General features: G+C 47.9%; 1 protein-coding gene across 1 annotated transcript in view; it reads right to left on the reverse strand.

Moving 5' to 3' along the window:
- The window catches only part of LRRN2 (leucine rich repeat neuronal 2), a 63,699-nt gene extending 58,780 nt beyond the window's left edge, over window positions 1-4,919 (reverse strand). Inside the window, exon 1 of the mRNA XM_061159897.1 lies at window positions 4,854-4,919. The gene's annotated coding sequence lies outside the window, so the exon portion shown is untranslated. The remainder of the gene's footprint in view (window positions 1-4,853) is intronic.
- Between the last annotated feature and the right edge of the window lie 20,775 nt (window positions 4,920-25,694).

The following is a 25,694-nucleotide window of genomic DNA, read 5'->3' on the forward strand; positions in this document are numbered from 1 at the left end:
TCCTGGTGTTTAAATTAGGGATAATAAGGGGACCTACCTAATGGGGTACTTTTTGAGGGCTTAATGGAATAACGTAGGTAAAGCACACGGCAGAGTACCTGGCGTATAGTTAGTGCTCCATAAATGCCAGTTGCTGTAATTAATGCCATTACAACATGTGAGGTGGAGGCTGAATAACAGTCAGTGCCCCACGAACCCTCTGCCTGCTCTTCATCTGGGAACGTCAAGTCCATCAAACGCTGAGCAGCAGGGAAGCTGTGGGTGGAAGAAATGTACAGAGAGAAACTGAATTCTAAACCAAGCCTGGTTGAACTCACCTTCTAAGACGGGCACCTCAGGCCCAGGCGTCTCCGGGGTCCCAGGAAGAGCAAGGAGGCAGAGAACAAGGCCCGTGGCCACACTGGCTTTGGAGCAAAGACTGCCCGATGAAGGCTTAGAACAGTTAGGATGCCACGGTCACAAGACCAACCCTAGCAACCCTAGGGGTGCACCAGGCCCCCTGCCCAAAGGCCGATTGTTTGCGGCTGGAGGGTGTTGGAATGCTCTGCATGACCTGCCAGCCCCACTGGAAGCCCAGCTCTGAGCGCTGGAAACAGAGGCTGAAGTGGGGTGTGTCCAAGGTGCTCCTGCTCGCCACAGAAGACAGTACGCTTGCAGCAAGGCCCTTCCACATGCAGTCCTGGGTGCCAGGGCCTTCGGCCCACCGCCTCTGCCTGGCTGACTCCTTTTCAAGCCGCGCCCCAGTATCCTGTCCTCCAAGGTCCATTTTGTAAACTGGAGATAGACATAGTCACCTCTTTATCCGCTATCCCTGTATTACAGCACTTGTTTCATTACTGAAAGACTAACTGCTCTATGTGCTTAGTCGCTCAGTCACATCCGAATCTTTGTGACCCCATGGACTGTATCCACCAGGTTCCTCTGCCCATGGAATTCTCCAGGCCAGAATACTGGCATGGGTAGCCATTCCCTTCTCCAGGGCATCTTCCCCACCCAAGGATCGAAGCCAGATCTCCTACATTTTAGGTGGATTCTTTACCATGGGTTGGGATGCGGTGCACTTGCTAAGAGAGGGCGCATAAGAAGGATGCCTTTACCTGATGCTTTCCAGACGGCCTTGGTCCCTCTGTCCTGCAGCTCAGAGGCTGGGACATTTGCCATGTAGCCGTATGCAGGCACATGCTTTCCCCATCTTTTGTAAGCACCTGCTGTGCGTTCAGCCCAGTGCTAGGTGCGAGGGATAGAAACACATCAGGTGTGGCCCCTGCCTTCTAGGAGTTCTAAAGCCGCATCGCTGGGGCTTGAATCCAGGCCCCATGACTTTTAGCTGAGTGATATTGGGCAGGTTATCTTAACATCTCTGTGCATCGGTTTCCTCGTGTATGAATGGGATGATAACAGTACCTACTTCATAGAACTGTGATGATTGAATGAGTTACTACATGGCCTGAGTTTAGAACAGCGCCTGGCACAGTAAGCGCCAGATAAATATTATTCTTAAGTCTTATTAAATGGAGTAGTTAGCCTTACAATAATGAAACAAGTGCTATAATACATGGCTTTCCTGGTGGTCCAGATCGTAAAAGTGAAAGTCGCTCAGTCGTGTCCGACTCTTTGCGATCCCATGGACTATACAGTCCATGGAATTCTCCAGGCCAGAATACTGGAGTATACTGGGCAGTCTGTCCTGCCCGCTGAGCCTTCTCCTGCACGCCTCCTGCCTTCTGGTTTTTGCCTTTGTTTATCTCCTGCCTTTGTCTGTTCGTCGGTCACTCTCCCCTTGTCCTGTCCCGTTCAGCCTCCATCCATCGTCCCTGCCCTTCCGTATAGTTCTTGCAGGCTTGAAAGCCTTCCACCGTCATTCTCTGCCTTAGAGCTTTTCTAGAATCCAGACTTGCCCAAGGAAGCTGAGAACACCAGTGACACTGATTCATTAGACTGGCCACAGACCAAGCTCCTACACACAGACCCTGAATGAAAACAGCGACCTCTGCTTACGTGCTGTGTGTGTGTGACTGCCTGCCTGCAGCTTGTCACAGACCTGTGTGGGATCAGGAAGACCCACTGCCCTGTCTCTTCTCCCAGGGGCCCAGCTCCTCCAGGGAGCCTTTCCTGATCCCTTGAGAAAGCTTATTCATGCAACCATTCAGCAAATCTTTATATATCTTAATATTCTGAGACAAGGCATGCTTCTGCAAAGTTCGGTTAAAATGTAACCTTCAGAGAACTGCATAAGTTACCAGCTGTCACAGACACAGGTGCCAAATGAACGGCAAAGAGGCAGTGATTTCAAAACGGAGACCTTTGTGACCTGGGACAAGCGGCTTATCCTCCACAGTCCTCAATGTCCTCAGTTATAAAGTGGATGATAACCCCAAATTTATAAGGTTATTAGGAGGATCGAATCAGATAATTTTTGTAAAGTTCCTGACAGATTGATGCTTAGTAGGTACTCAATAATAAATGCTTCTTTCTCCCTTCTCCATCTAAGACACCGGCCTTCTATTCCGCTCTCCCAGATAAACGATGAGATATGAACTGGTCCATCCTTGGAGGTCAGAAGTGTCTTAAGGACAGGATGACCCTGGCTCTGTACGCTTTGCAGTATCTGGTTTATTGTAAGGAGATGGGCCTGTCATATTAGAGGTTACTCAGTATGATCACGATGACAATTTGCTAGGACTGTTCACACCCCTCCCCAAGCAACACCACAAGTGATGGGTAAAGAGTCTGATGGGCAGAGACCTGATCGGCTGGGAGGTCCAGATACAAATTCGGCCCTGAGATATAAAGGTTTAATGGCTGTATCCTCAGCTCCTAAAATAGTGCTAAGCAGAGGAGGTGCTCAATAAATTGTTGAATGAATGCATTTTTTTTTAAACAATGGGTTTTCTTTCCCATTTCAAATTTAAAAAAAAAAGAGAGGGGGGTAGGAGGGGCAAATGCCCTGGTTCAGGAGTGATGCCAGGGGAATGCAGCTGCCAGGCCAGCCACCCAGGCTCCGCCCCTGCAAAGGGGCCGCAACAAAGCTACCAGCACAGGACAGGTGTTCCCACCATTAGGAGGCTCTGGAGCCAGGAACCCATGCACCGCCCAGCTTGTGGCTGAAGCTGCAGGTTACAGAAGAGAAGGGGGAAAGGTGCACACAGGCCTGGAAGGGAGGGAGGGAGAAGTCTGGGGAGAGGAGGAGGGTGAGAGAGGAGGGGGAACTCTGTGAGGGGGTGGGAAGAGGAAGAGACTCCTGAAGGAGACAGGAGGAGCATGGACGGGGAGAGGCACCGGAAATAAGGATGAGGAGTGGGTAGGAACTGTGGAGAGTTCCAGAGGAAATCTGCTGTCTCAGCCTGGGTGGAATTCGTCTTAGCGAGACTTCTGAGTTCCCCCTGCCACTCAGCGTCTCCTCTGGGTTGGGCTGTGCAGGGGGAGGCTGTAGATTTGGGGGTGCCCCTAGATGCCAGGTGTCTGCCAGACCCTGGGCAGGTCCCAATCCTGAAGCCTGAGGTGGTTAGCTCCATCCTTTCCAAACACTGAGGTTTCACCCTAGGTCTAAGAGGTGGCCCCTCCCCAGCCACCAAGGGAAGGAGACTCAGTGTGAGCCAGCCCAGGGAAAGCAAAGGTATCCAGAAGGCTCAGTCCCCTCGCTGGTCTCTCTTTCCATCTTCTCCCCACAAGGGCACCTGGCCAGCCAGGAAAGTGGGTCAGGCTGCTCACATGTGACTTTCGTCTAACAACAACAGGCAAGGGGGCCTCGGTGCCCTGTACACGGCCCTGCCCACCCCACACCCAGTGCTCCTGTTGGAGGGAACTTTAAAGAGCAGTGGGAGAGGATCCGTGCCTTCTCATTCAGGAAGAGAACATGGGCCAGAGCCCATCCCAAGCTGTCAGGGAAAGGGGAGCCTGCGGCTACCAGGGCGCATGGAAAGACCCAGATCTCCCCATGATGATGGCCAAGCTGGCAGGCAGCCACCTCTACCCCCCTGACCCGGGGTAGGGGGGGTCTGTTTTCTCTACCACCCACCTTCTGGGGTCTTCAAGAAGAGGACCCAATCGGCCCATCTCTAGCAACCGAGCGCTGCGCGCAACCCACCCCCTCCCGACCCTGCCGGCTGCCCAATTAGAAGCTGCGTTGGCTCCAACAGATGGGAGCTGCGGCAGGCTGAAGAAGAGAGCACAAAGCCCAGCTGACATTTTCCTTCCTTTTCCTCTGGTGGGGGAGGAAGGGCAGGGCCCGCAGGGGAGCACAGCAACATCCCCCGGACCCCCCTCCTCCAGGTCCCAGTCTCCGCACCTCCGGGGCTTCTCCGAGCTCAGTTTCCCCCGACCCGGCGGCTCCCCGCTGGCGGGGCAGCCGGAGCCCGCGCCGCCCTCCACCCGCAGGACGGACGCACCACCTGTAGCTGGCCCACCCTCGGTCGGCCGGCGGCCGCGGCTGCCCGGGCCGGCCCCTCCTCCACGCCGCAGGTCCCCGCGCAGAGGCCGCTCACAGACTCCGGCCGCTCGGGAGGAGCCGGGCTCCGGGCTCCAGAGACTTCGGACCGACACGAAGGCCACCTTGGACGCCCAAGCTCCCGGGGAGGGCAAGTCCGCAGGCTCCGGAGCCCTCCCTGGCGAGTCTGCCCCCGTCACGCCCCCCCCCCTAAGATCGCGGCCCCCCGACGTCTCGGGGCCCCCGCTCTGCCGAGCCACAGTTTGGGGCGGCTCGGACGCCCCTTCCTCGGGTCCAGCCCGCGCGGCCGGCAACCTTTCCGGTCTCCGGCCCTCCTTCCCCGCCCCCGCGCGGACGCCCCCCGCCCAAGCCCCCAGCTGGCCCCCCGGCCCCCGGGGCCCGCCCGCGAGCCGCACCGCACACTCACCCCGGGCGCCGTCTGCTGCCCGCGCACCGCTCGGCTCCCGCCCGGGCCGGGCTCAGGGAGGCCGCGCGCACAGGCCGGGGCGGGGTCGCGGGCGCCTCCCCGCCGCGGAGTTTTCCTGGGAGTGGTCCCGGGGCAGAGCGGGTGACGGCGCCGGCAGAGGCACCCGCTCCCCGCCCGCGCCGGGCCCGCGCGCCCGGCTGGAGGGCGGCGGCCGAGAGTGGCACTTCCTCCGCCCGCCGCGCGTTCGCGGGTTCGCGGGTGCGGCCGGCAGGCCCCCGCGGCGCCCACGCCCCTCCGCGCGCCCTCCGCCCGGCCTCTTCTCGCCGCTGCGCCGCGCCCCGGCCTCCCCAGCCCGCGCCGGGCGCCTCCTCGCCGTCTGCCTGCCGCGCCGCCCCCTCCCTCCAGGCCCGCTGCCGTTTTAACTCCTGAGTGGCCGGCGGCCCGCTCCCGACACAGCCCGCGGGAGGCGGGGCCGGGGCCGGATGCTACGGCTGGGCCTCGGGGGCCGCGGCGCCCTTGCGCCTTCAGACGCAGGGCTGGTCCGAAAGAAGAAGGGAGATCCGAGAGGGGAAAGGGGCCGGTCTCATATTGCCTCTTACTCCCTTGGAAAGGAAGACAGAGGGGAAATTCAGCAGCTTTTAGAGGACAGGTGCAACTCACAGGCACAGCATTTTTGCCTTGCGCGGTGCTGTTCCCCCTCCCCCCCCCCCCCTTTCCCCTCAAGTTAACAGCGGACTAAGGAATGCAAACAGTGGGATAGAATTTGTCCACGGGCACAGGCGTCTTTTATCCTAAAGAACAGTGTGGAATATACACCCCACCCCCGCCAGTTCCATACACTTCTAGCATGGCCCCCTGAGCACGGTAGCTCTGACCTTCTGGAAGGTTCCATCCTGGCCTTTAGCAAAAGTGTCCATCTCCATAGGTGTTAGACAGGAACTGGCAAGCCCACTCTGGGGCTTGGCTTGGGTAGATGCTCCCACTACGGGCCGAGCGTTGTGAACACTAGGGAAGGAGAGCAGGGCGCTGAAGGTGATGCTCGGCTGCTACGTGGTGGCTTACAAAGGCTGGGTCACCACCCCTGTCAGAGCGTAGGAGCGTGTGTTTCCTGCTGGGGCCAACTGCTTGAGTCCCGTGCCTCATTGGGGCCTTCAGCCTGGACCACTCAAAACAAGCTCAGGTCCATGACAGGCCACACTCTTAACTGATGGGTTCTGACCAGAACCTGCAGAAGCAACCGTAGAGAAGCAGGTGGGCTGGAGCCCAAGGGATGGGGAGTCCTGCCAGGAGTGGCATCCGGTCTTCCTTCCTTCATCCAGTGCTGGAGCTCAGCTGCGAGCTTCAGAGAGCTTTTTGGCTCTGTCTTCTCCAAGGGCACAGCCAGTGCTAACTCCACCCCCGGAGGCTTTTATCAAATCAGCCTGAAGGTCTGTGTGTTCTGTATTCGCGCAGGGGGTTCTCACCTCCTTGTATTCTGTAAGCGCGTATTAAGTTCCCATTGTACCTCCTAAACCACTCCCATGGCATGCTCTCCACCCCTGCTGTGGGGCATGATGGCCTCTAGGAGCTTAGAGGGACAAGTTGGAACTACAAGAAGCAATTTTAAACATTTAAAGGCAAGGGAAGTGCCATAGAAATACAGAAAGAAAAGGCTGTCATAGGTTAAGTTTATTCAGGAAAGCTTTTATGGAGGAGGTGAGCGTCAGGCTGAGCCCGGATGGAGGAGCTGACAGAAAACAGGGACCAGCAAATGCAAGCAAGTAGAGACGGCAGAGCAGAGTGGGTTACTTGGCGGGCAGGGGGCAAGGGAGGGAGTTTATGGAGCTACTATTGGACGCCAGGCGTGGTCACACACCCCTGTCCCTCTCATTTTATCGTCTGAGTTGACTCTTACACCCCCCTTTAACAGACAGTAGAATAGAGGCTCAGAGAGTTTAAGTTCTATAGGCAGAATTTGAACCTCTTCTTGGAACCACAGTGCCCTTGCTGTAACACCATGCTGGGTCTGCAGAGCAAAGAACATGAATTTCCAGGCTGAACAGTTTAGACTTGGCCCAGTACACAAGTGATTTGGGATAAAAGAAGCTGGAAGATGGGAGGCTGGAGAGAAGGCTGTTAGTGGCACAAAAGGGAGGGTAGCGGTGAGACTGGAGAGTAAATGCAATAGGCCTCTTTGAGAAGACTTGGTAGAAATTTGACACTGACTGATTGCGTGAAAGGGGCCAAAACTTGACTCTAAGCTTTTGAGCAGGAGTGTTGGAGTCCCTTGTCAGTTCACCATCCTGAGGGACGATGTCAGTGTATTCAGGCTAATCTTACAAAGGAGGAAGTGTCACCAGCCCTTTACCAACTCAGCGACACTCCAGCGCCCCAGCCCCCGACATATCCGTGTTGCATAGTGTGTCTTAGCTCCCAACCCAGATGGGAAACTTCTGGAGGGCTAGGACTTCCCACATAGCATTGAGTCGAGATTAGTGCCTTATGGTTGTTTAGTCGCTAAGTCAAGTCCAACTCTCTTGCGAACCCATGGACTAGAGCCTGCCAGGCTCCTCTGTCCATGGGGTTTCCTAGGCAAGAACATTGGAGTGGGTTGGGGATCGAACCTGAGTCGCCTGCGTTAGCAGGCAGATTCTTTAGCACTGAGCTACCAGGGGGGCAATGCCTTATAGTAGATGCTCAATAACTGATAATTACAGAATAAGTAGGGTGAAAGCAAGTAACATTGCCAGTTGGCTGTTTCTAAGTGGCAGACCCTGTAAGACGTGTGCTGGGTAAGGGATAAGGGCATTGTATTGTCTCTGGGCAGAGAATGGGGGAAACCTCTTGCTGACTCCAGATTTCTTACAATCCAATGGACCTGAGCATTGGTTTCAGAGCCTGAGGTTTGAAACTCTCCTCATCACTTAGTCTTCTTCGGGAAAAGTGCATTAACTTCTCTGAGTTCCAGTTCTTTTCTGTGTAAAAAAATCCAAGTAATAGCAGTTAATACTTTTTGAACACCTACTACACGTAAGGCATATTTATGCCTCAGCTCATTGAAAATTCCATCAACCCTAGGACTCTGGAGATGGGAAGACAAAAGAGGTTTAAAATTATGTAACCAGTACATGGTAGAGCTGAGATCTAACTCAGGGTATCTGATGATAGAGTCCTAACTCTGAACCACTAGCCTGCACCACCTCTTTAAGATGAGGGTAGCGATAAGGGCATTCACTGGGACTCAGAGGATTGTTGTGAGATGTCACAGGGATACGTGTGTCTGGCAGTGAGCACGTTATCTGGCATATAGCACATCTCAGTAAATGGCCATCTCTCTCTCTCTCAACTTGTCTTCCATGGCTTCCATTCCGGACCAGACACTTTCCTGGGGAAAGATGGGCACTCAACTCAATCCTTTGGAAGCTCTTAGGTAATTACCCGGGAGATTTAATGGCCTGGGGAGTGACCTTTTGACCTCCACATTTAATCTCTAGGCTTAGCTGTGCATCACTACTGCCAGAAGCCTGGGACTCTGTGACCCCAGAGTGTCTTGGGAGAAGGATGCCGGATTACACACCGCTACAAATGATTCTCAGCTCAAGTCCGCTTGGCTCTTTCCTGTAGAGTCAGACACTGAGCTGGAAGCATGCTGTTTGTGTGGGGGAGGGCGATGAGGAGAGAAGGGGTGCTCCTGGAGCCTGGCGGTGAGCCAAGTTAGAGAAGGGAGACTGCGGGTTGGTGCCACCTCTTTCAATGGACCCCCTGCTGTTGGCTGCAACCTTTGCTCAGCCCCCACCTCAGGAGGCCCTGAATGAGGCCTTTGGAGTCGCTGAGGACTCAGCTCCGTAGAGAGTGTGGCCCCAGAGCGGTGGTCCTCAGGCTTAAGCATGTGTGCAAATGCAGACTCACAGGTCCTACCCCAGAGTTAGGTCCTCTAGTTCTTGGAATCTACAGTTTGGCAGAGTCTCTAGGTGATTCTGATTCAAGTGGTGGATGAAAGCTGCTTTGAGACACTGGTGTGGGGTGTCCGTCACTCTCTGATCACTCTCTGCCTGGGCACAACAAGTACAGAGCCCTATATTCTGGCTGTTGGGGAACAACAGTGAAAGGAGAACACGGGGTCCCTGCCAGAGGCAGATTCTCGATGAAGCTGATGAAGTTAAAGCTTTATGGTTGTTCACTTGAGGGGAGGAAGAGAGGGGAGGTTGGTTTACAAACAGCAAGCATTTTTATGCAAACATTTCTGGTGAACTGAATGAAGAGGTATCAGAAGAAAGGGATCTGAATTTCCAAGGTTCACATAAATTGTTGTGATCTTTCTAGTTCTAAAGAAATAAAACCATTGGGCCTAATTTTGTGTTGGTTATTTTTCTTAAGAGGGCCCCACAAAAACTGGATCTTCCCCTGGCCCCTGCCTTCAGGGAGCTCCCAGGACCCATAGACACCCTTGGAGTCCAGAGAACCAGAGAGGCAAGAGGACACTGCAGATGGTGGAACTGAGTGGAACTGGAGGGAGTCCTCAAATGTATCTTGGGTTATATTTCTGGAAAAGGTACTGCAGGGAAAATGATGTAGGTTGAGTCTGTTTTTGCCCAGAAACAATGTGATGATGGAAATTATAATTCTCACCAAGGTCCTGGTGCCCAGCTTTTTATAGAAATAAGTATAAACACCATAAACATCATATTTAATGACTCTAAGTGAGACACCTGCACTCTGTATTTGTTAAATTGACTTTGAGTATATAATATAATATAAAACAGCTAAACTGGGCAAAATGGTAACCAAATCCCATTCTGTTTAATTTAATGTATTCAGAAGATTCCTGGGAGAAACGCTCTTTTGGGGGAAAGGAGGGAGCCACAGAGGGGGCTGCAGAGTCTTCCCCTTCCCTCCATTGTTGTTGTTCAGTCGCTCACTCGTGTCTGACTCTTTGCGACCCCATGGACTACAGCACTCCAGGCCTGCCTGTCCATCACCAACTACCAGGGTTTACCCAAACTCATGTCCATTGAGTCGGTGATGCCATCCAACCATCTCATCCTCTGTCGTCCCCTTCTCCTCCTACCTTCAATCTTTCCCAGCATCAGGGTCTTTTCCAATGAGTCAGCTCTTCACAGCAGGTGGCCAAAGTATTGGAGTTTCAGCTTCAACATCAGTCCTTCCAATGATCACCCAGGACTGATCTCCTTTAGGGTGGACTGGTTGGATCTCCTTGTAGTCCAAGGGACTCTCAAGAGTCTTCTCCAATACCACAGTTCAAAAGCATCAATTCTTTGGCGCTCAGCTTTCTTTATGGTCCAACTCTCACATCCATACATGACTACTGGAAAAACCATAGCTTTAACTAGACAGACCTTTGTTGGCAACGTAATGTCTCTGCTTTTTAATATGCTGTCTAGGTTGGTCATAACTTTTCTTCCAAGGAGTAAGTGTCTTTTAACTTCATGGCTGCAGTCACCACCTGCAGTGATTTTGGAGCCCAGAAAAATAAAGTCTCTCACTGTTTCCCCTGTTTCCCCATCTATTTGCCATGAAGTGATGGGACTGGATGCCATGATCTTAGTTTTTTGAATGTTGAATTTTAAGCCAGCTTTTTCACTCTCCTCTTTCACCTTCATCAAGAGGCTCTTTAGTTCTTCTTCACTTTCTGCCATCAGGGTGGTGTCATCTGCATATCTGAGGTTATTGTTATTTCTCCCAGCAATCTTGATTCCAGCTTGTGCTTCATCCAGCCCAGCATTTCTCATGATGTACTCTGCATAGAAGTTAAATAAGCATATAAGTTAAGTAAGTTCTAACAAGATTAGAACTTAACAATAGAAAGATTTTACTAGACCCATTCCCATAATATACATTCTAAGATATCAGGATTAGTCAGAAGGTTTCCAGGAAGGAAAAACTGTCCTCAAGTAGTATATATTGTTGTTATATAATCCTTAGTACAGAGTTCAAATTGAGTTGTTTGCTGTGTAATCATCAGTTCTAGGCTTAACACCTTTCACCTTAAGCTATGAAGATCCTCATAAGTATCTTATTTGCAGAATCTTTGGAATAAATGGCCATGGTTTGATAGAGACCGTGGTAAGATATACATTGAACACCACAACATAGTACACACATAAGATTTCATGAAACTGGAGCAAAAGTATTAATAAAAAAATATTAAGAAAAATTAATTAGTTTTATGTAACTAAGACTAAGGAATGTCGAGAAAAAAAGATGTTTGTCCTTTCCTCCTCCTCGAGAATTCCAGACATCTGTCTCCTCCTTGAGAGCCCCAGACCCGTGTCTCCTCCTTGGGGACCCTGGACTTCTTATCAACCTGCCTAGGAGTTGACTCAGTCTCACATGTTAAAAATAAAGTGTTTACTCAAATCCAGCTTTTTTCCGTGGCATGACTTCTCTGATTTTTTTTCTTTGCCAATCAGACTCTGTTCATTTATGAACATTTTCTTTCAGAAGTGGTTGGCAGGGCGAAGAAACTGGGACTCCCTCTAGTCTAATCCTGTCCTTTTCTCTTGGCACTGTCTCTAACCCCTATATTTTCTTTTTTTTTTTAATTAATTAATTTTTTTATTGAAGGCTCCTTGCTTTACGGAATTTTGGTGTTTGCTGTCAAACCTCAGCAGAAATCAGCCATAGGTGTACATAGATCCCCTCCCTCCTGAGCCTCCCCCCATCTCCCTCCCCTTCCCACACCTCTAGGTTGATACAGAGCCTGTTTGAGCTTTCTGAGCCACATGGCAAATTCCCGCTGGCTAACATGGCTAAGTCTCCATGTTACTCTGTCCATACATCTCACCCTCTCCTCCCCTCTCCCCATGTCCATAAGTCTATTCTCTACATCTGTCTCTCCATTGCTGAATTCTTCAGTAACATTTTCCTAGATCCCATATATATGTGTTAGTATATGATATTTATCTTTCTCTTTCTGACTTACTTCACTCTATGTAACAGGTTCTAGATTCATCCACCTCATTAGAACTGACTCATATGTGTTCTTTTTTATGGCTGAGTGATATTCCCTTGTGTATATGTCCCACAGCTTCTTTATCCATTCATCCACTCCATTCATTCTTTATCCATTCATGGACATCTAGGTTGCTTCCATGTTCTAGCTATTGTAAACAGTGCTGCAATGAACAATGGGATACCTGTGTCTTTTTCAATTTAGGTTTCCTCAGGGTATATGCCTAGAAGTGAGATTACTGGGTCATATGGTGGTTTTATGCCTGGTTTTTAAAGGAATCTCCCATAGTGGCTGTATCAATTTACATTCCCACCAACAGTGTGAGAGCATTCCCTTTTCTCCACACTCTCTCCAGCATTTACTCTTTGTAGACTTTTTGATGATGGCCATTCTGACTGGTGTGAGGTGATACCTCATTGTAGTTTTGATCTGAATTTCTCTAATAATGAGCGATGTTAAGCATCTTTTCATGTGTTTGTTAGCCATCTGTATGTCTTCTTTGGAGAAATGTCTGTTTAGGTCTTTTTCCCACTTTTTGATTGGGTTGTTTGTTTTTCTGGTATTGTGTTGTGTGAGCTGTTTGTATATTTTGGAAATTAATCCTTTGTCAGTTATTTCATTTGCTATTATTTTCTCCCATTCTGAAGGTTGTCTTTTCACCTTGCTTATAGTTTCCTTCGCTGTGCAAAAGCTTTTAAGTTTAATCAGGTCCCACTTGTTTACTTTTCTTTTTATTTCCATTACTCTGGGTGGTGGGTCATAGAGGATCTTGCCGTAATTTATGTCATCGAGTATTCTGCCTATGTTTTCCTCTATGAGTTTTATAGTTTCTGGTCTTACATTAGGTCTTTAATCCAATTTGAGTTTATCTTTGTGTCTGGTGTTAGGAAGTATTCTAATTTCATTCTTTTACATGTAGCTGTTCAGTTTTCCCATTTCACCATTTATTGAAGAGGCTGTCTTTGCCCCATTGTATAGTCTTGCCTCCTTTGCCAAAAATAAGGTGCCCATAGGTGCATGGGTTTATTTCCAGGCTCTCTATCTTGTTCCATTGGTCTATATTTCTGTTTTTGTGCCAGTACCATGCTGTCTTGATGACTGTAGCTTTGTAGTGTAATCTGAAGTCAGGAAGGTTGATTCCTCCCGCTCCATTCTTCTTTCTCAAGACTGCTTTGGCTATTCATAACACCTGTATTTTCTTTCTTATTTTCTCTCCGAGAAGGAATTCTTTATGGTCTTACTTCCAATATTTGAATTAATTCCAACAGATCTTAGAGCTCACAGGACTCTCCAGAGATCACTCCTAAGGTCTGTCTTAGCAGCCAGTGCCTGGGTCTAATTTTGCTTTCTAAACTCATGCTTCTGAAACTGTGCATACAAAAGAACCACCTGGGCAACTGATTAAAATGCACTTTCCTGGATCCCACATAGATCTGAAGTGGGGCTCCTGAACTGGAATTCTGACCAGTTCTTTAAGTGATTCTGAGGAACACACTTTGAGAACACTACGTATTTATAAACCATGGATAAAATTCAGCTCCTAGCAGGAAGCTTTCTGATTCACTCATGATTCTGATCACTCCTCTGTTTCTCTTCTGCAGGAATAGTCTTATTTTTGCCACTTTATGTTTATTTGCAATCATTTGCACTTTGAAAATTTATTTTATCTGGGTATCCTGCCTTCCTACTTAAATTATTAGCTCCCTCAAGGAAGTGTCTCATTCATTACTATTTCCCCAGAGTGCTCAACAGAGGACCTTGCTCATGGCAGACTTCTCAAATGCTCTCTGTGCATAATACAAATCCTCCCATATATCCCCCTGCCCCTTGCAGCCCCTGTCTGCTTCGGTGGTAGTCTGTACCCTGGGTGCTCAGGGCAGGGGTAAGTGTTTGAGTTGTTCCCTGGATCAAACAGCCTTATTGATTGGGTGATTTCAGCTCTGTCTGACTTTGTCCTTTCCATCTCACCTCCATAAGCGTTAGGGAGAAGTGAATCGGTAAAAACTGATGAGTCTAGATGACCCTGCTGGGACTGTAGCTTCATCAAAGGCTATTATGTGCTTCCCATCCAGAAACACGTTGAAGAGCAAAGGCAGGGGACTGAGCAGCAAGGCTAGTACTAGAATGAGGCAAGCTAGCTGCCTAGGGAGCAAAATTTAAGGCAGTACCCACTCTCAGATGCCTTCCCTGGGTGCTCAGTCAGTAAAGAATCTGCCTTCAGTACAGGAGACCTGGGTTTGATCCCTGGTGGGGAAGATCCCCTGGAGAAGGAAATGGCAACTCACTGCAGTATTCTTGCCTGGAAAATCCTATGGGCTGCAGTCTGTGGGGTCACAGGAGTCGGACATGACTTAGTGACTACAGCAGCAGCACCGCCGCTCTGAGATCCTGACCTTGCACTTGCAGGCCCTCGAGAGTGGGCACCTCCTTAACTTTTGGCTCTAGGCAGCTTTCCTCACCCTGCTCCCAGCGCTGCTGAGCAGCCTAAAGCAAGCATCCTGGACCCTAAGTTTTGACGCTTAAGCCTTAAAATGACGGATGACAGAGGAAGGCATGGGCACTGTCCTATCCCTGGATTAAATGCTTCTTCAGGCAGAGTTCAGCTTGGCCCATTCTCCTGTCCCAAGGCATTGTCTCGCATGACAAGCAACTTGGACAAAATTGACTCTAAGCTCCCGGTTCTGTGCAGGGAGTGGTCAGTGTGTGGCCTCCCTTGGTCCTTATGGGTTCCACCAACTCAGCCCCATGTCCTCTGGTCAAAGTCTGCTGTGTCTTTTTTGTTGTTCTTCGCTTTCCTCCCCCTCTGCAGTTCCCTTGCCTCCCCATCCCATTATCCCTGAGAGCCACTTGTCAAAGGGATTAAAATCTTCACTGTCAGAAAACTCATCCTTATGTTTTATCCTTATTGCTCCTCCTGCCACAAACCACATTTCTTCCTGTTTTAACCTCGGGGGGGATGAAGAACAGCCTGTCACCGGTCACCAGCTTCTGTATGTGGGAACCCCTTAACCTTTGGTGTCGGGAAGTCTTTTCTGTCTTTTCTTCAGGCACTGTAAATGCATCTCCTTTGCTGGGGGCCGGGGCGGGGGGTTCCTTTTCTTTTCTGGGAGAAGAAAAATTTTGAGAGGAGGGAGGAGAAAAGCAGGAAAAAGAAGAGAGCTGCAGCTGTAAATTAGTCCATCACTTCCCGAGCTGAGGGAGGCTGGTCTGCCTGAAGGCACGACCTGAGGCGGTGATCCCCCCTACAAGTGCTGAGCTCCTTGCAGACCAGGACCCTGGCAGACAGCCGGGCATCTTGGGTCACTTCTGTCTGCTTCTGCATGAATGGCTAATGGTGCACATTCATTCACAGACCCCAGACCCCTGTTTCTGCTAGATGGGTCCCACCCGTGAGACAGCCTCTGGAACAAGTTGCCCCTGGCTTACTAGGACACTCCCATCCCAGAGGAGTGGGACTTTCAGACTCCAGATGGGAGAACAGGAAGCTGAGGCCCCAGGTCTGGCACGCAGCCCCTCTCCTTCCCTGCCCCCAACCCCCCACACAGTGTCAGAGATGACCTCCCCACACGCTGAGGAGGGTGGCTGGAGGAGATGACTAATGCATGTCATTTTCAAGATGCTCTCTCCGCAAAGAAAAGTACACTCAGATCCAGGTTTTAATTGTGTGTGATTTTAGCTGAGATGGCGTTAATTTATTTCCTTTGCTACTTCAGCGGTTCTTCCTCTTTCATCACAGTGAAATTATCTGGAATGTATCTTTTTTTTCTTAAGGACAAAGAGAAGCTGATCTCGCTCCTTTTCCTCTGATTGAGGTTTGGAACATTCTAGGAGCTGCCAGATGCGTTTAGTGGGTGCGACAGGATGGAGGCCCTACAGTTCCCCACTGCCCAGCCTTCCTATCCTACTACTACCAGATTTGCTGAAGGGATTGCTTGATGTGGCAGGACCCTCACTACCAGACCAACCTTCTGACAAGTTCACCAAAAGAAAGGATTTTTCAGCCAGGGCCAGCTTCAGTTAGTTTCCAAAATACATGGTGCATTTTTCTTGCAGAACCTTCAGAGAAAAGGGAAACACGTGGACATCCACAAAGGGCTTATTGGAGGAGGGGACAGTGTCAGAGAAAGATGGGATAGGCGGCCTCGAAGGGCCCCTGATTGGTGGGCCAGAGCTTGTGCTCTCTGGCTTAGGTTGGAAGAGTCTATCTGAGAAAGTGGGCAGGGGCCGGGTGAATATAGTAACCCAATAATATAATGGTTTTTGTTTGTTTGTTTTCTTTTCATTCAGATTTTCTTTGTGATGACCATAAAAATATTACACACCCTTTCAGAGATTCAACAGCATCTCACCCCAGAACTTTACCCTCTTTGAGAATGATTGTTGTTCTATGTATCTGCACTAGCTGAGAACATTTCATCAAGCCCAACTGGATGTAATTTTTATTATAAAATAATATTAATTTTCCAAACATAGAATTATAAGATCATTTGAATATGTTCTTTCAGTCTCTATGTAAGTCCCACATTGGAGATCAAATTTCCCCACCCCTCTCCATGGAGAATCACTGAATCACTGCCATAATATCCAGCACAGGATAAGCAGAAAAGCACCAGCCATGCCAGATTGGGACTATCCAACGACACTTTAGTCTCTTGTCCAAGTCGCTCCCTCATCTTGAGAAATCAGTGTCTTTTTCAGTTATCTAGGCACATAGTAGATAACTCGTTAAGTACATACTGCATGAAACTTACATTATTAAATTTCAAGCCTTCCTCAATTTACAGTGGGGTCACATCCCAATAAACCCATCATAAGTTGAAAATATCTGAAGTCAAAAATGCATTTAACATAACCTACTGAATAGCATCGCTTAGCCTAGCCTATCTTAAATGTGCTCAGAACACTTAACATTTGCCTTTGTTGGGAAAAATCATATAACACAGAGCCCGTTTTATAATGAAGTGTTGAATATCTCATGTAGTTGATTGTAACTGTACTGAAAGTGAAATATAAAATGTTTGCATGGTAAGAAGTAAGAGGGTATCAGATTGCATGTCACCAGCCAGGGAAAAGATCAAAATCTAAATCTGAAGAAGGGTTTCTACTGAAGGGTTTCTTTTTTTTTTTTTATTAGTTGGAGGCCAATCACTTCACAACATTTCAGTGGGTTTTGTCATACATTGATATGAATCAGCCATGGATTTACACGTATTCCCCATCCCGATCCCCGCTCCCACCTCCCTCTCCACCCGATTCCCCTGGGTCTTCCCAGTGCACCAGGCCGGAGCACTTGTCTCATGCATCCCACCTGGGCTGGTGATCTGTTTCACCATAGATAGTATACATGCTGTTCTTTTGAAATATCCCACCCTCACCTTCTCCCACAGAGTTCAAAAGTCTGTTCTGTATTTCTGTGTCTCTTTTTCTGTTTTGCATATAGGGTTATCGTTACCATCTTTCTAAATTCCATATATATGTGTTAGTATGCTGTAATGTTCTTTATCTTTCTGGCTTACTTCACTCTGTATAAGGGGCTCCAGCTTCATCCATCTCATTAGGACTGGTTCAAATGAATTCTTTTTAATGGCTGAGTAATATTCCATGGTGTATATGTACCACAGCTTCCTTATCCATTCATCTGCTGATGGGCATCTAGGTTGCTTCCATGTCCTGGCTATTATAAACAGTGCCGCGATGAACATTGGGGTGCACGTGTCTCCTTCAGATCTGGTTTCCTCAGTGTGTATGCCCAGAAGTGGGATTGCTGGGTCATATGGCAGTTCTATTTCCAGTTTTTTAAGAAATCTCCACACTGTTTTCCATAGCGGCTGTACTAGTTTGCATTCCCACCAACAGTGTAAGAGGGTTCCCTTTTCTCCACACCCTCTCCAGCATTTATTGCTTGTAGACTTTTGGATAGCAGCCATCCTGACTGGCGTGTAATGGTACCTCATTGTGGTTTTGATTTGCATTTCTCTAATAATGAGTGATGTTGAGCATCTTTTCATGTGTTTGTGAAGGGTTTCTTTTGTACCATCATAAAGTCAAAAAATCATTGTTAAACCATCACTAAGTCAGGGACTGTTTGTCTTGTCAAATGTTCGGCACACTGCTGATGTCCGACGGTGACCAAGTCCTCAATCAGAGGTAGCCACTGTCCCTAAGGCCCCCAACACCTGCCTTCTCCACACGTCCTGTTGTCTGCCCTCTGTTAAGAAATGCTGTCTGGTGAAGATGCTAACTTTCTCAAGGTACCTTGAACAGCCCTCAACATTCTCTTGTTTTCCTCCCGGATATTGACCATCTACTGGTTCCTCTAGGTTGAATCAGACGCCTAGCACATTGCTGGGCACGTGAGCCTCCACTGATACCTGCTGAGAGAGTGACTGAGCAGTCTGGTGCCTTCCACGTGGCTGCCCCTCCGGTCCAGGGAGGCAGAGCCAGGGCAGGTTGGGGCTGGATCATGATGCAGCTCCTTAGTGAACAGGTGAGTTCTGATTGTATTCTTTATGCGCAGGGCTCTGATTTACCAGAATGTGGTTAAGTCTTGAAAATCATCTGGGCAACCCATCTTTCTAGCATGTTTAGGGGTTTATTGGAGGAAAGTATTACTTTGCTATTTAAAATTTGTTTCTCTCTAGATTGCTTGAAATAGCTCTGCAGTTCAGATAGCTCTTCCGTCCAGTTGTTTTTGCCCACTTCCCGCTGTGTCAGCTGACATCTCAGTCTCTGTAGCATGATAAGTATCAGTCGCTTTCCCAGTTGGACCTGGCCAGACTTAGTGGCTGCCTCTGATCATGTGCTGGAGTTGTCTGCACTTCCCAGATGTGCCTGTTTATTTGTCCCAGTTGCTGTTTCTTAAAAAATAAACATATACTTACCATATGATCCTGCAGTCATCTTTCTAGACATGTACCCCGAAGAAATGAGAACTTATGTTCACATAAAATCCTGTACATGAATGACCAATTTTATTTGTGATAGCCCCAGAGTGGAAGCAACCAAAAATGTCATTCAGAGGGTGGATGGTTAGACAATCTGGTCCCTCCACACCACAGAACACAATTCAACAACAAAAAGGAATGAACTAGTGATACATGCAACAACTTGGATGGCTCTCAGAGCATTGTGTTGAGTGAAAAAAGCCGATTTCGAAAGTCACTTCTGCATGATTTTGTTGATACAACATTCTCAAAATGACAAAACTGTACAGATTGTACAAAGAACTGGTTAGAGGAGGAGGGGTGGTTTAAGAGGAGAAGAGGGGTGTGATGTGATCATGAAAAGGTAGTGTCAGGTGTGACGGGAGCAATTCTTCATCTTGACTGTGGCACATGAATCTACACATGTGATACTGGGCTTCCCAGGTGTGGCTAGTGATTAAGAACCCACCTGCCAATGCAGGAGGCATAAGAGACGCGGGTTCGATCCGTGGGTCGGGAAGATCCCCTAGGGGAGGACATGGCAACCTACTCCAGTATTCTTGCCTGGAGAATCCCATGGACTGAGGAGCCTGGTGGGCTACAGTCCATAGGGTCTCAAAGAGTCAGATATGACTGAAGCAACTTATCATGCAGGCACACATGTGATAAAACTGCATAGAAGAAGATACACACCACACACATGAGTGCATGTAAAATTGGTGAAATCTCAATAAGGCCTGTATAATGTACCAGTATTCAATTCCGATTTTGTTTTTAAAGAACCTCTCTACCCTTTGTTACTACTGTTTGTCAGTTGCTGGGCTGCCTTTGATCTCTGGCTTGATGTTCAGGATAGGTTTGGAAGGACCAGATTCTGCTGGCATTCTTAAATATTAGGACAGTAGCTAAAATACTTTAGTTCTCCTTCTAACCTACAATGAGTCCATCTCCCCCAGAATCATTATAATCTGGTTTGGGAGCTCTGCATATTTCCATCCTGTGCCTCCTCTTGGGGTATTGTTTCTAAGTGGATTATCTACCCTGTGAAGCAAGAGTATAAACATATTTTGTTTATTTGATTATTCTAACTCTAATCAGCTTCACCTTCAAGTTTAAGGAAGATCTTGAATTCAATTACCAGAAGAATTGCTTCTGTTGCTGCTTTATTTTGGGGCCGTGTCTGCATTCTCTGAACCCGTGGTGTGTACCTGGAGATCCGAGGCCTCACCCTGCTATTGGCATGGGTTACAGAGAGCAGCTTGCCCTGGGGGAGTCCAGGGTAGGGTCCTAAGACTTGCTTTAACCACGCTCACCCCTTCCCCTTGTGAACAGCTCCAGGAACTCTGCTCTCTCTCCCTGCCCTAAGTCTCTGGGAGGGAGAGACCCAGGCCTGTCCTGCTTCGATCACATGCCATCTCCTTACTGCTCATCTAGGCCCACCCTCATCTTTTCCATCCTGATCTCGTGGGGCTCCCAGGAAGGTAAGCAATCATCCAGGAGTGCGTGTCCCCCTTTTCTTGTCTTGTGTCTAGGTTTGCATGGACAAGACCCCTCATTTTGTGGATGAAGACCCTGAGACCTTGCAGCAGTTAATGGCAGAGCTGGTCTACAGCCCACCATGGGACTCCATGCTGCTTCTTTCGGAGAATAAGTTTCGTGCATTTATTTCTGGCTAACTGTTCTGGTTTGTTAACTGGGAGACTTGGTGATGATAGATGTGGGACTTCACATGAACTATCCTGGCAAATAATTCAGTCAGCCATGTGGTTCTGTGCCCCAGCCCCTACTTTTCCTGGGGCCGGTGTCTCAGAAGGGGCTGGGGGGACGAGGAGAGCTTAGGAAAAGGGAGACGATGCCTCTGGTCCTTCTGGACATTGCTTTGCTTTTTGGTGCTCTGGCCCTTCGGAGCACCAGATTTACACGGAAGGATCGGCCCAGTCCAGGGCCAGGAGGGCCGAGCTTGAGGGTGTGGGCAGTTGTAGTGATGCTGGGGAGTACTGTGGGCAGACTGAAAAACATCCTCCAGTGGGCTAACCAAATGTCCTCCCGAACCAACACACACACACACACGCACATGTATGCAAACATGCATGTCATGGGATTTAAGAATACTTCTTTCTGACCTCTAGTATGGTACATAGGGACATAAAGCTTAAGCTCCATCTGACCTAGTTTGAATCTTGACTCTGTCCCTCCCTGGTCTTGTCAGTTTGCACAAATCTTGTGAACACTCCTAGCCTGTGTTTCTTCATCCCTAAATAGGGGTAATGAATAGTGTCTATCTCACAGGGATCTCACGAGTCCTGGACGAGAAGATGTGTAACGCGCTCAGATTAGTCTCTGGCACTCAGTGAAGGCTCAGTAAATGTCAGTTATTTTGACAACGCTGATTATGATGATAGTGACTATGAATGTTTTTAAAATCGTTCTATATTTGTGTCCCTCATGTTTCAGCTTAGAAACTACTTCCTCGAGAGCTCTTGCCTGAGTCTACAAGCAGGGATGGAGGGCCCCTCCTCTGGGTCCCCTAGCATGCAAACTTGTGTACCTTACTATCTTCACATATATTGTTGTCTTGCCAACTAGACTGAGTTATTTGAGATCAGCATCCATAGTTCATTTCTCTAGCCCCAAGGTTTAGCACAATGCCTGACAAAGAGTAGGTGCTCAAGAAATATTTGTTGTGGTGGAGATGGTGTGGAGAAAAGGGAACATTTCTATGCTGTTAGTGGGAATGGAAGCTGATGCAGTCACTATGCAAAACAGTATGGAAGTGCCTCAAAAAACTAGAAATAGAGTTGCCGTATGATCCAGCAATCCCACCCCTGGGCATATATCTGGACAAAAGAAAGAAAGTGAAGTTGCTCAGTTGTGTCCAACTCTTTGCGACCCCGTGGACTGTAGCCTACCATGCTCCTCCATCCATGGGATTTTCCAGGCAAGAGTACTGGAGTGGGTTGCCACTTCCTGTAATTCAAAACATACATGTTCATGACAGCACTATTTACAATAGCCAAGACACGGAAACCACTGAAATGTCCATCAACAGATGAATGGATAAAGAAGATATGGTTCGTATATTGTTGTTCAGTCACTAAGTCGTGTCCAACTCTTTCAACCTCATGGACTGCAGCACTCCAGGCTCCTCTGTCCTCCACTATCTCCCAGAAATTGCTCAAATTCATGTCCATTGAGCGGCTGAGAGGAGCTGCCCCGCACCCGAGGGCAGGGGCAGCTGCTGAGGGGAGCTACCCAGCTTCCGAGGTAAGGAGCAGTGGCTGTGCTTTGCTGGAGCAGCCGTGAAGAGAGGCCCCATGTCCAGGGTAAGAGAAATTCAAGTAAGATGGTAGGCACTGAGAGAGGGGATCAGAGGGCAGACAGACTGAAACTACAATCACAGACAACTAGCCAATCTGATCACATGGACCACAGCCTTGTCTAACTCAATGAAACTAACCCATGCTGTGTGGGGCCACCCAAGACAGCTGGGTCATGGTGGGGAGGTCTGACAGAATGTGGTCTACTGGAGAAGGGAATGGCAAACCATTTCAGTATTCTTGCCTTGAGAACCCCATGAACAGTGTGAAAAGGCAAAAAGATAGAACACTGAAAGATGAACTCCCCAGGTTGGTAGGTGCCCAATATGCTACTGGAGATCAGTGGAGAAATAACTCCAGAAAGAATGAAGGGATGGAGCCAAAGCAAAAATAACACCCAGTTGTGAATGGGACTGGTGATGGAAGCAGGGTTCGATGCTGTAAAGAGCAATATTGCATAGGAACCTGGAATGTTAGGTCCATGAATCAAGGCAAATTGGAAGTGGTCAAGCAGGAGATGGCAAGAGTGAACATTGACATTCTAGGAATCAGTGAACTAAGATGGACTGGAATGGGTGAATTTAACTCAGATGACCATTATATCTACTACTGTGGGCAGGACTCCTTTGGAGGAAATGGAGTAGCCATCATAGTCAACAAAAGAGTCCAAAATGCAATACTTGGATGCAATCTCAAAGACGACAGAATGATCTCTGTTCGTTTCCAAGGCAAACCATTCAATAGCATGGTAATCCAAGTCTATGCCCCAACCAGTAACGCTGAAGAAGCTGAAGTTAAACAGTTCTATGAAGACCTACAAGACATTCTAGAACTAATACCAAAAAAAGATGTCCTTTTCATTATAGGGGACTGGAATGCAAAAGTAGGAAGTCAAGAAACACCTGGAGTAACAGGGAAATTTGGCCTGAAACAAGACCGGGAGCTGACTGTGGCTCAGATCATGAACTCCTTATTGCCAAATTCAGACTGAAATTGAAGAAAGTGGAGAAAACCATTAGACCATTCAGGTATGACCTAAATCAAATCCCTTATGACTATACAGTGGAAGTGAAAAATAGATTTAAGGACTAGATCTGATAGACCGAGTGCCTGATGAACTATGGATGGAGGTTCGTGACATTGTCCAGGAGACAGGAATTAAGACCATCCCCAAGAAAAAGAAATGCAAAAAATCAAAATGGCTGTCTGAGGAGGGCTTACAAATAGCTGAGAAAAAAGGGACGCGAAAAGCAAAGGAGAAAAGGAAAGATATACTCATTTGAATGCAGAGTTCCAAAGAATAGCAAGGAGAGATAAGAAAGCCTTCCTCAGTGATCAATGCAAAGAAACAGAGGAAAACAATAGAATGGGAAAGACTAGATATCTCTTCAAGAAAATTAGAGATATCAAGGGAACATTTCATGCAAAGATGGGTTCAATAAAGGACAGAAATGGTAGGGACCTAACAGAAGCAGAAGATGTTAAGAAGAGGTGGCAAGAATACACAGAACTGTACAAAAAAGATCTTCACGACCCAGATAATCACCATGGTGTGATCACTCACCTAGAGCCAGACATCCTGGAATGTGAAGTCAAGTGGGCCTTAGGAAGCATCACTACGAACAAAGCTAGTGGAGGTGATGAATTCCAGTTGAGCTATTTCAAATCCTGAAAGACGACGCTGTGGAAGTGCTGCACTCAATATGTCAGCAAATTTGGAAAACTCAGCAGTGGCCACAGGACTGGAAAAGGTCAGTTTTCATTCCAATCCCAAAGAAAGGCAATGCCAAAGAATGCTCAAACTACCACACAATTGCACTCATCTCACACACTAGTAAAGTAATGCTTAAAATTCTCCAAGCCAGGCTTCAGCAATATGTGAACCGTGAACTTCCAGATGTTCAAGCTGGTTTTAGAAAAGGCAGAGGAACCAGAGATCAAATTGTCAACATCTGCTGGATCATTAAAAAAGCAAGAGAGTTCCAGAAATACATCTATTTCTGCTTTATTGACTATGCCAAAGCCTTTGACTATGTAGATCACAATAAACCGTGGAAAATTCTGAAAGAGATGGGAATACCAGACCACCTACCTGCCTCTTGAGAAACCTGTATGCAGGTCAGAAAGCAACAGTTAGAACTGGACATGGACCAACAGACTGGTTCCAAATAGGAAAAGGAGTATAACAAGGCTGTATATTATCACCCTGCTTTTTTAACTTATATGCAGAGTACATCAGGCGAAATGCTGGGCTGGATGAAGCACAAGCTGGGATCAAGATTGCTGGGAGAAATATCAATAACCTCAGATATGCAGATGACATCACCCTTATGGCAGAAACTGAGGAAGAACTAAAGAGCCTCTTGATGAAAATGAAAGAGGAGAGTGAAAATGTTGGCTTAAAGCTCAACATTCAGAAAACTAAGATCATGCTATCTGGTCCCATCACTTCATGGGAAATAGATGGGAAACAGTGGCTGGCTTTATTTTTCTGGGCTCCAAAATCACTGCAGATGGTGATCGCAGCCATGAAATAAAAGACACTTGCTCCTTGGAAGGAAAGTTATGACCAACCTAGACAGCATATCAAAAAGCAGAGACATTACTTTGCCAACAAAGGTCCGTCTAGTCAAGGCTATGGTTTTTCCAGTGGTCATGTACGGATATGAGAGTTGCACTATAAAGAAAGCTGAGCATTGAAGAATTGATGCTTTTGAACTGTGGTGTTGGAGAAGACTCTTGAGAGTCCCTTGGACTGCAAGGAGATCCAACCAGTCCCTCCTAAAGGAGATCAGTCCTGGGTGTTCATTGGAGGGACTGATTTTGAAGCTGAAACTCCAATACTTTGACCACCTGATGTGAAGAGCTGACTCATTGGAAAAGACCCTGATGCTGGGAAAGATTGAGGGCCGGAGGAGAAGGGGATGACAGAGGATGAGATGGTTGGATGGCATCACCATCTCAATGGACATGGGTTTGGGTGGACTCTGGGAGTTGGTGATGGACAGGGAGGCCTGATGTGCTGTGGTTCATGGGGTCTCAAAGAGTCAGACACGACTGAGTGACTGAACTGAACTGAACTGAGCTGGTGATGCTATCTAACCATATTATCCCTTGCATCTCCTTTCTCCTTTTGCCTTCAATCTTTCCCAGTATCAGGCTCTATTCTAATGAGTTGGCTCTTTGTATCAGGTGGCCAAAGTATCAGTCCTTCCAGTGAATATTCAGGGTTGATTTCCTTTAGGACTTTGACTGATTGCATCTCCTTGCAGTCCAAGGGACTCTCAATAGTCTTCTCCAGCAGCACAGTTTGAGAGAATGAATTCTTTGGTGCTCAACTTTATAGTCCAACTCTCACATCCAGACATGACATGACTACTGGAGAAACCATAGCTTTGGTTACACAGACCTATGTCTGCAATGTGATGTCTCTGCTTTTAATATGCTGTCTAGATTTGTCATAACTTTGCTTCCAAGGGCCAAATATCTTTTAATTTCATGGCTGCAGTCACTGTCCACAGTGAGTTTTGAACCCAAGAAAGGAAAATTTGTCACTACTTCCACTTTTCCCCTTCTGTTTGCCATGAAGTGAAGGGACTGGATGCCATGATCTTAGTTTTTTGAATGTTGAGTTTCAACAGAATATTAC

This window comes from Dama dama, chromosome 14, assembly GCF_033118175.1.
Source record: "Dama dama isolate Ldn47 chromosome 14, ASM3311817v1, whole genome shotgun sequence".
Classification (NCBI taxonomy): domain Eukaryota; kingdom Metazoa; phylum Chordata; class Mammalia; order Artiodactyla; family Cervidae; genus Dama; species Dama dama.